A 10,068-nucleotide genomic window follows, 5' to 3' on the forward strand; every position below is an offset into this window, starting at 1 on the left:
TTTTTTTTTTTTTTTTTTTTTTTTTTTTTACTTTACCCTTTTCCACTTTGTTTTCACCTTGGCTCTCCATTTCTTTAACATTTTTATCTTGCCCAGTTACAGCACTTCTTGCCTTTCCTACAAAATCAATCTTTTCTTTGGAATAGGAACAGGAAGTTTTACATCTTTTTACTTTCACCTAAGTACACACAGCCATGATCACGTGAATGAAAAGTAACAATCTATTTGCAAAGAGGAGGTTCCAAGATGAAGATTTCTTACATCCAGAAATTAAAATTTATGGCAAAAGAAAAACATAAGCAAGACCTACAAAGACTTTAAAAAGCGACTCTGTGAGACAATTATTTCTGCTAGAATGAAACTTACCTTCTTGCTGCTCTCATAACTTGAGTCTGACATTTCCAGCAAGGCGGCAAAACCAGCAATGTTAGAGATATCTGCAGTTTACTCCTTTTAACCTGAGGGTTTATGGCTTGATATCTCCTTTTATAAACAAATGTCTCCTTCTACTTCCTGTTACCCAGATGAGCTCTAAACGGAGCACTTTCCTCTTTTTACCCCTCCCTCATTGTGATAATTTTACCAGTTTTATACCCTGTCTTGCTCATTAGGTGATAAATTGAATTGTTGAGTAACTAGTATCCATTCTTGTTTTTTAAAAAATTAGATTTGTATCTTTATTTCTTTAAGGTGTGACTTGGTAGAAAACTGGGTGTGACAAACTCTCGCTGATAAGTTACAGTTGAATGAACAAGATATTTTAGAACAGTTTTAAGACAATATTTGTGATAGATTAAATTATTTATTATGTAGGGAATAAAAAAAAGATTCAGAGGATTTTATTTTATTTTATTTTTTAAAAGATGACCAGTAAGGGGATCTTAACCCTTTACTTGGTGTTGTCAGCACCACGCTCACCCAGTGAGCTAACCGGCCATCCCTATGTAGGATCCGAACCAGTGGCCTTGGTGTTATCAGCACCACACTCTCCCGAGTGAGCCACGGGCCGGCCCTCAGAGGATTTTAAAGAGGTATTTATAACTGATTTGTGCCCATGGGTGTGTCACTCACTGGGAGACCCTAGCTTTAAATTATGGTGGTTGGATAACATCATCTCTCTTAGATCTGGTTCTAATTACCAATATTAGGCTTGCAATAATATTGAGGTAGGCAGAAGGGATGGGTTTGGCTGTTCCGAATGGGCAAGAGCCAAAACACTAAAGCAAATGATGGAGTAATGAATGCAGAGTAAGGAACTGCAAGCACTTGGGAATTGCTGGAGCATAATGTAGGAGGCAGGATGTGGCCAGAGATGAAGATGTTCTCATAGGTCACTCTAAGGAGCCAGAGCTACTGAAGGAAACTGTTATTCACAAATAATATGGCAGCACTGAGACCCTTTGCCCTTAAAATGGGCTTTATCTGCCCCTAGAAAAATAGCTTTGTCCATTAGTCTCGGGACCCAGGGGTCAGTTTAATTTAGAAGTGTAATATGTAAAGGCTCAGCTTCAGTTTATTGATGAGGAACTGGCTGGAAATATAAATTATGAAGTCCTACCCCAGACTTCCTGAATAGGAGTCTTGAAGATGGGACCCAGGAATTTGTGCTTCAACAAGCCCTTAGGGTGATTTTTACTCTCCTGAAGACCAGAAGAATTGGCTAGAACAGGATTTGACCAGATGGCTTTGAGAGGCAGATAATGTTTGGAATCCCGGCTCCTCCCTTCCAGGATGGGAACTGAACATAGCCCATGGAAACTCAGCCAAGAAAGCACTCCACCTACCCAAGAAAGCATTCCCTTCCCTCTGAATTGCCTAGAAAAAGCAGCTGGGTGATTCAGAGGGAAGCAGATCTGGTGGCCGGAGCTAATCCTAGTGCTTTACACTGGAACAGGACTTTAAGTGGGAAGACCATCTTATTACCATATTTTATTTTCTTCCCAGCATTTAAAACAATATAACTGTCTTCTTTTCCTGGGATTTTGGGTTTTTCTTTCTGCTTTTTAAGGATGCTATATTATGGGAAAGTTCAAATATGTACAAAAGCAGACAATAGTATCATGAATCCCATGTATCTATCATACAACCTCAGCAGTTACTGACTCCCAGCCAATTTGCTTTCATCTAAACCTCCACCCACTACCCCTCCCCTGGGTTATTTTGTCTTTTTTTTTTTTCCCCTGGCAGTTAGCAAGTACAGGGATTCGAACCCATGACCTTGGGTTGGTGTTATGAGGCTGCACTTCTAACCAACTGAGCAAACTGGCCAGTCCTCCCTGGGTTATTTTGAAGGAAATACCAGACCACATATCATTTCATTCATAAACTCAGAGAAAACAAAACAAAACATTTTTTTCCTACCATAACTACAATATTTTTTATATCAAAATAATTTAAAACATTTATTTAATATTATCAAACTATTCAAATATACACCATGTTCAAATATCCAGCCATATTCAAAATTGCAACTATCTCATATATTTTTCTCTTCTCTCATTTTCTTTGAATCAAGATCTAAATAACATCTACATATTGGGATAAGTTGATAGGTGCTTTAAGTTTTTTTATATTTTTGGTGGCTAGGCCAGTACAGGGATCTGAACCCTTGACCTTGGTGTTACAAGGCTGTGCTCTAACCTACTGAAGTAACGGGGCCCTTAAGTTTCCCTTTAATCTATAAATTCTGTCTCCATCTCTTACTTCTTCTTACAATTTTGTTGTTGTTGTTGTTGTTGCTATTATCATTGAAAAAACTGTAAGTTTTCTGTAGTTTCTTTTTTTTTTTTTTTTGGTGGCTAACTAGATGGTATGGTGATCCAAATCTGTTGCCTTGGTGTTACCAGCACTGTGCTCTCCCAAGTGAGTAACCAGGCAGCAACTTCTGAAGTTTCTCATCTCGATTTTCTTCCATTTAGAAAATTAATTTACTAAATGAATAATGAATTTCCTCCATTTAGCCTATTTCTCTAGCCTCTGCATTTATTGTGAATTGGTTTGATCAAATTCAAGTTCGGCTATTTTCATTTTTTAACAAAAATATTCCTTCTCTTCTTCTTCACTGATCTGATTCTTCAATCTTTTTAAGCTTTGTTGGGGCCCAGAAAGTGACACCACAAAGTGAAGGCCTCAGAAACAGCCTCAAAAGCAAAGTTTTCCTCTGACCTCTTTCCCTCCTGTCTCTTGGCCTCATTCTCCCCCGAGGCAAGCCATAGAAACTAGAATCCCTTTTCCCCAAGCAGGGTCATAGATAATACTCTAATCTTCTCTGCTGTCTTTCTGTCTTGGAGCTGGCCATAAAGAAATTCTCTGACCTACCTTGTCTGATTGTAGGTTATAAGAGCCCCATCGCAGAAAGAGTCCTGTCCCCTACCCTGGAGGAACAAATGCTACACAGAGAGACCAAGATGAAACCCAACAGACATGCCTCGCCTGGTATCCCCACTTATTAGATCATGCTTTTCTTGTCCAATCACATTTCTACATGGCTGTGCTTGCTTCATAGAACCTAAGCATAAATATGGACAATTTTCTCCATATCTTTGGGTCTTCAACCCAAAGTCTCCCATTTCACATAAAACTACAATATAATAAAGTATGTTATGCCTTTTCTTCATATAAATCTCTTTATCAGGTGACTTTTTCAAGGAATCTTCACAAGGTTGAAGGGAGTGTCTTCCCTTGGTGCCTACAGCTTAAATGACAGTTTCTTGGGCCCTAAAAGAGATTGCTCTGTCATTCTCTTATTCTTTTCCTTCATAGGAATCATTTGAATTTGTAATTCTGTATGCATTTGGAATTTTACCTGTAACTTTATCTCACCACTTATCAGATTCCATGAGAGCAATGACCAGGTAGGTTTCAGTTGCCCTTGGTCTCCCAAGAGTCTTACACTGTGTCTGGCTCAGAATTATGGCTTGATCAATGCTAATTACTTATTTTGCCTGAGCCTCCACATTTCCCCCTCATTTCCCACCCAAACCCCTTTTAAAGTAGATGTCCCTTTCTGTGCTGCTGCTAAAGGATTTGGCATACACACTGATTACAGACTGATGTGACTGTCTTTCCTACCAGACTGTGGCCTTCTGACATTCTCAGACTCATCTTTACTCTCATGGAGCTCAGCAAGCACAGTGTCTAGTTCATAGAATGTAACTAGGTGCATCAAATGACCCTAAAACATCCTGCACCAACTTACCTTTGGTGCTTAGTATATACCTCAAAGCTAAAAAGTAGCCACTAAAAGGATGCTGAACTATTAAAAATAACCTAAGCAGCAAGATGAAGATTTTAAAAGGAGAGAAAAAAATTGTTTTTGAATATAGTACTTGTGTCCTAATATTTATTCCAGTAATAATATTAACAATTAACAATGGTTCTGAAATAAAAATGCATTACCTATTTTAAATATACATTTTATTTACTATAAGTTAAATATTTATAAATGCACTGTATTTCTTATTTAGATAAATGCTTTTAGACAACCTACAGAATGGGAGAAAATACTTGCAAACTATGTATCTAACAAGGGATTAGTATCCAGAATATACGAGGAACGTGAACAACTTAACAGTTAAAAAAAAAAAATAATATAATTTAAAAATGGGCAAAGGAGCTGAATAGACATTTCTCAAAGGAAGACATGCAAATGGCTAATAGGTACATGAAAAAATGCCATCACTAATCATCAGAGAAATGCAAATAAAAATCACATTGAACTTACCATCTCACCCCAGTTAGACTGGCTATTATCAAAAAGACAGAGAATAACAAATGCTGGTGAGGATGCAGAGAAAAGGGAACCCTTCTGCACTGCTGGCGTGACTATAAATTAGTACAGCCTTTATGGAAAACAGTATGGAGTTCCTCAAACAACTACATATAGAACTACCATACTACCCAGCAATCCCACTGCTCAGTGTGTACCCAAAGGAATGGAAATCATCATGTTGAAGGGATACCTCCACTCCCATGTTTATCACTGCTCTATTTACAATAGCCAAGAGTTGGAACCAACCTAAATGTCCATTGATGGATGACTGAATAAAGAATATGTTGTATACATACACAATGGAATACTATCTGCCATAAAAAAGAATGAAATCCTGTCATTTGCAGCAACATGGATGAGTTCGGAAAAAAATTATGTTAAATGAAATAAGCCAGGCACAGAAAGGGAAATACTGCATGTCCTCACTCATAAGTGGGAGCTTAAAAAAGAAAGAAACAAAAAAACAAATAACAACCACAAAAATACTTTGAACTTTCAGAAGGATAGAACGGAACTGTGGTTACCAGAAGTGGGAAAGGAGGAGGGGGAGTGGAGTTAGGGAGAAATTGGTTAATGGACATAAAGAATGAATACATTTTGTAATGATGAATGTGCTAATTATCCTGATTTGGTCATCATATATTATATATAAATACGGATAGTCAACTCTATATCCCACAAATGTGTATATCAATTACGATTCAATAAAAAAAAAGTTCCTTTTTTAAAAAAAATCAGAGGAACATACTCTACAAAAGTAAATGTTTATGGAACACCAAGTGGAGCAGCTCTGGTTGCATTACAAAAAAAGAACAGATAAGGCATCTATGGTTCAGTATCACTACCTTGCAAAAGAGACAATTCCTTTTTTTTTTTTTTTTCAAAAGAAGACTTCTAATTGTTCAAAACAGCACAAAATGACATCACACGATGGCAATACTGAGTCACAAGGGTTACTGTATGATAGATGAATATGTGTGCTGTTCTCAGAAACAAGAGAAACCAAAGGGCGCTTGGGAGAAGGGAGGAGGTGTAGAGCTGGAGCTGGGGTCTGGAGCTCACAGACCCCTTGAGTCATTTCACAAACCCTTCACATTCAGGTCTATGTGCTAGGTAACCGGCAAAAAGGTCCTTGGAGCCTTGGCTGAAGTAGGAATAGTCTTTATTCAGCACACACAACATTATGAGCTAAGAAGTCCACAGAGGGGCCGGCCTGTGGCTCACTCGGGAGAGTGTGGTGCTGATGGCACCAAGGCCACGGGTTCGGATCCCATATAGGGATGGCCGGTTTGCTCACTGGGTGAGCGTGGTGCTGACAAAACCAAGTCAAGGGTTAAGATCCCCTTAGTGGTCATCTTTTAAAAAAAAAAAAAAGAAGTCCACAGAGAAACTCTACAACTCAACTGTTACCAGCAAAGTACAAAGACAAACTGAAATTGAGCAGCTACTAGCAGAGTAAACATGTTCTATTTTTAGATGCTCTCTGCTGGCTTCACAAACTGAAGAACACACAACAGCAACAAAACTAAAAAGATATATTGGTGCACATGTGCACTAACTCCACCCACACACAACTTGTTTACAAAAAATTAAGAATGTGCAGCTCGACCCCCAACTGGACCTGAGCTGAGGGAGCTTGACTAAATTATCCTATTTTCCCCACAATCCACCCCTTCAGGGTCCCTCACCGTACAATCTATACATTAAAAATCTTCCGTGATGTTCTCTTAGCAAGGACAAATGATCTTTTTATTTATACAACCTATTGTCTGTTTGATATGGCTTAAGGCTTGTCCTGTAGTTCTGTCCTTTAGTCGCACATGTCCAGTTAGTAGTCATCGTTGGTGTGATTTTCCATGGGAATCTTGTAGTCATACTGATGTGAAGTTTAGTGCATATTCAGTAGATAATCATGCCAATATACGTATGTACCCAGTCAACTCTGGTGCAGTGCCTACAGCCAGAACACTATGGGTGAAAACTCAGAAGGGTTATTGGTACCAACAGGGGAAGTTCCTGCCCCTCTGGTAAGATACATGCCAGTTTACCATCCTGAGAAAGGATGGTTGCAGGAATAGTTATCTTACTTGGTTTATGATACCATACATTATCTGCTAACACTGTGGGATCTATAGGTTCTACATGTAACAGTATAGGGGAACTCATAATTGGCCATAATGATAACACAAATGTGCCCTTTGGAATAGAGCGCTTATCTGTTCCAGGCCATGTTACTTTTACTCGAGGAGGCCAGATACTTTTTCAGTCACCCAAGGTGAAACTTGCAAGCCTTCCTCTAATCCTTTTCCCCAAGGCCCTATTAAGCCAACCCAGCGTATATGGGGGGGGGCTTTTATTCTCCAAGGCCATTCCCATTGTACTGTCTGTCCCTGTCGCAAACAGGTTGGGGCTGGTAAGAGAATATTTTCATTCTTACCATATCCTGGCTTCAAAAGCTCATCTTTAGTAGTGACTTGCAGTTGTATAGGTGCTGCAGCCCTATGCAACAGAGCTTCCACTGGAGAGGGCCTGCCTTTGCAGGGGTCTCTCATTTAAAATCCTGACTGTCGGCCATAACTGCCATGTCCATCCCTTCAGGGATGGGGGTTGGGCAGATAGCCTTAGTCCCTTTTGGATCACTTTTGCTTATCTGCTATCCCCTACTTCACCCAGGCCAGCTATCATGGTCGTTACCTCATGTATAGGACAACCAATGTATGGGGCCAGTATGGCCATCAGTGACCCAAAGGATGTTGACGGAGCATTCTGCAGCACTATGTCTCTCATGCTGCCTGTAAAATTTTCATTGTCCGGGCCATGAGTGTTCACATTAAACATGGACTGCCACATCCCCAAATCTCGAATTAGTTGAACTAACTCAGTATACATTTGCCGTTTACTAACAGTCTTGGGCAGTTCTCCAGCATTTGCCCACATGGTTCAGGCAGCTGCACTCACCCATTCCATTAAGGAGTGATCATCTGGCCTTTGTGCATATCTGCGGCTATTCTGTAGCCACTGCCTCAGTGACAGGTGCATGGTGATGGAGGCTAATTTTTCCATCTCCTTGCCAGAGCATATCACACTATCCACCCCTATGTCCCATAAGTGCAACAGCCAAGCAGCCACGGGCTCCCCTTATTTCTGCCAAAACTGTCTCCCCAAGTCAACTAACTCAACCTTGGTATACGGGACATAGGTGGTGAATTGGGTCACCTGTGGATTGCCCACTGGTTGTCCACCCAGTCCCATGGGCTGCTCATGCTTCATGTTCTGATATAGGACAGGTCATGCCTGGAGACACATGGTCTCCCCCAACTCACCACTCGGTTCGTCATCTTCCCTGGCGTGAGAAGCAGGAGTGGCCAGTCGCTGCATGTCATCCTCTAGGACATCTATCCACTCTTCCAATGACTTTGCTTTCTGCTTTGAATCTTCCAGTTGCTGCACGTCATCTGCCAACAACTCTGCTTTCCACTTCAAATCTCGATCAACTTGTAGCAGAGTGAGCAGCAGCCAGGCTCTGGTCAGCAGAAAACTGACCACTGGGCACCACATGCTCAAGGACAGCCACATTTCCTCCCCCTCCCAAGGGACTTTTCGCTTCAGTGCCTGGTCTATGCTGCCTTGCCTTACAGCAAGCAGCAACCAGATCCCCGTCAACAGGAAAGTGGCCATAGGGCACAGCATGTTCAAAAGTAGCCACATTTCCTCCTTCTCCAAGGGCTTCTTGGCTCCTGTACCTGCTCAGAATCCTTCCAACTACACCAATTGTAGAGCTAGAGCTGAGGTCTGGTGCTCACTGGCCCCTCGAGTCATTTCACAAACCCTTCACATGCAGGTCTATGAGCTAGGTAACTGGCAAAAAGGTCCTTGGACCCTTGGCTGAAGTAGGAACAGTCTTTATTAAGCACACACAAAACTATGTGCTAAGCAGTCCACAGAGAAACTCTAAAACTCAACTGCTACCAGCAAAGTCCAAGGACAAACTGAAACTGAGGAGCTGCCAGCAGAGTAAACATGTTCTATTTTTAGACATGAGCTCTCTGCCAGCCAGCTCTGCTTCAGAAACTGAAGAACACACAATAGCAACAAAACTAAAAAGATATATTGGTGCACATGCATTCTAACTCCACCCACGCACAACTTGTTTACAAAGAAATAATATGTTGCTTGACCCCCAACCAGACCTGAGCCGTGGGAGCCTGACTAAATTATCCTATTTTCCCCACAGGGGGTAAAACAAAGGGACCTCGAGAGTGGGCTCCAAGACGACTAAACATAACATTTTCCACAGAGGAATATACTATAATACAAAAAACCAGAAGCCCTGGAGGACATGGAAAAGACTGTTCCTGAGTGCTTCAGTTATCTTAGTAGGAACATAAAATTTCACTGAAAGATGTTCTCAATTTGACTGTATTCTTCAGTTCAAGAAATTTCCACTTAAAAGGACATTTGAATTCATTTCTATTTTAGAGCAATTATTACAGTTCTTACCAAAAAATAATAAGTATTTTGCTTTATTTTTTCTTTTGAAAGAATCTCTTCTGTATCATGGAGCAACCGTCACTTTTGGAAGAATCTTAAATTCAGAATGCTGAGCCAGTAAGGTAACAGATACTCAAGATCAACCAGCAATAAACATAGCAGATACAACAATCACAAAAATATGTTGAACTTTTTAAGAGAACATAACAGGTTGCTGGGGGTGGGAAAGGGAGAGGAGAAAGGAAAGAATTGGTGAAGGGCCACGAAAATTGATCATCTTGTGTGATGATGAATATTTCAGTTATCCTAATTTGAATATCACATATTGCACACTGCAATATTCACTGATATTTGAACATCAATATTGAACACTGATATACAATGCTGTATTGCACAGATATGTGCAATCAGCTATGTTCCAATTTTTTAAAAAAAGAAATAAAAAGATAGAACAATCTCTCACACACACGCAAAATAAAAAAATAAAATAGCAGAGCTGATCCTCAAACGTAGGTCTTACACTTCTGATTCTCTTTGTCTTTGCAGGCCATTAACACTTCACCCAACATGCATGCTTGCCATCTGTTTTTGTTTTTGTAGCTTCACTCTAGGTCACAACATTGTATTAGATTGTAGTTGCGTTATACTAATTATGTAGGGAAATGAAAGCTTACAATTTTAAAAAGGTCCTCATTTGTACAGTGGTGAGTAAAAAAAAAAAAAAAGAATTTAGCACAGAAATACTCAGTTGACCATTATCTTCACTCCACACTGCATACAACCCAGCTGCATTTCATCACTGTCTT

At 40.1% G+C, this 10,068-nt stretch overlaps 1 protein-coding gene across 1 annotated transcript in view; it reads right to left on the reverse strand.

Annotated features, from left to right (window-relative positions):
- The window catches only part of LOC103609682 (developmental pluripotency-associated protein 2-like), a 27,574-nt gene that overhangs the window by 8,869 nt on the left and 8,637 nt on the right, over positions 1 to 10,068 (reverse strand). The gene's annotated exons all lie outside the window — the stretch shown is intronic.

This window comes from Galeopterus variegatus, unplaced genomic scaffold, assembly GCF_000696425.1.
Source record: "Galeopterus variegatus unplaced genomic scaffold, G_variegatus-3.0.2 Scaffold9939, whole genome shotgun sequence".
Lineage (NCBI taxonomy): Eukaryota > Metazoa > Chordata > Mammalia > Dermoptera > Cynocephalidae > Galeopterus > Galeopterus variegatus.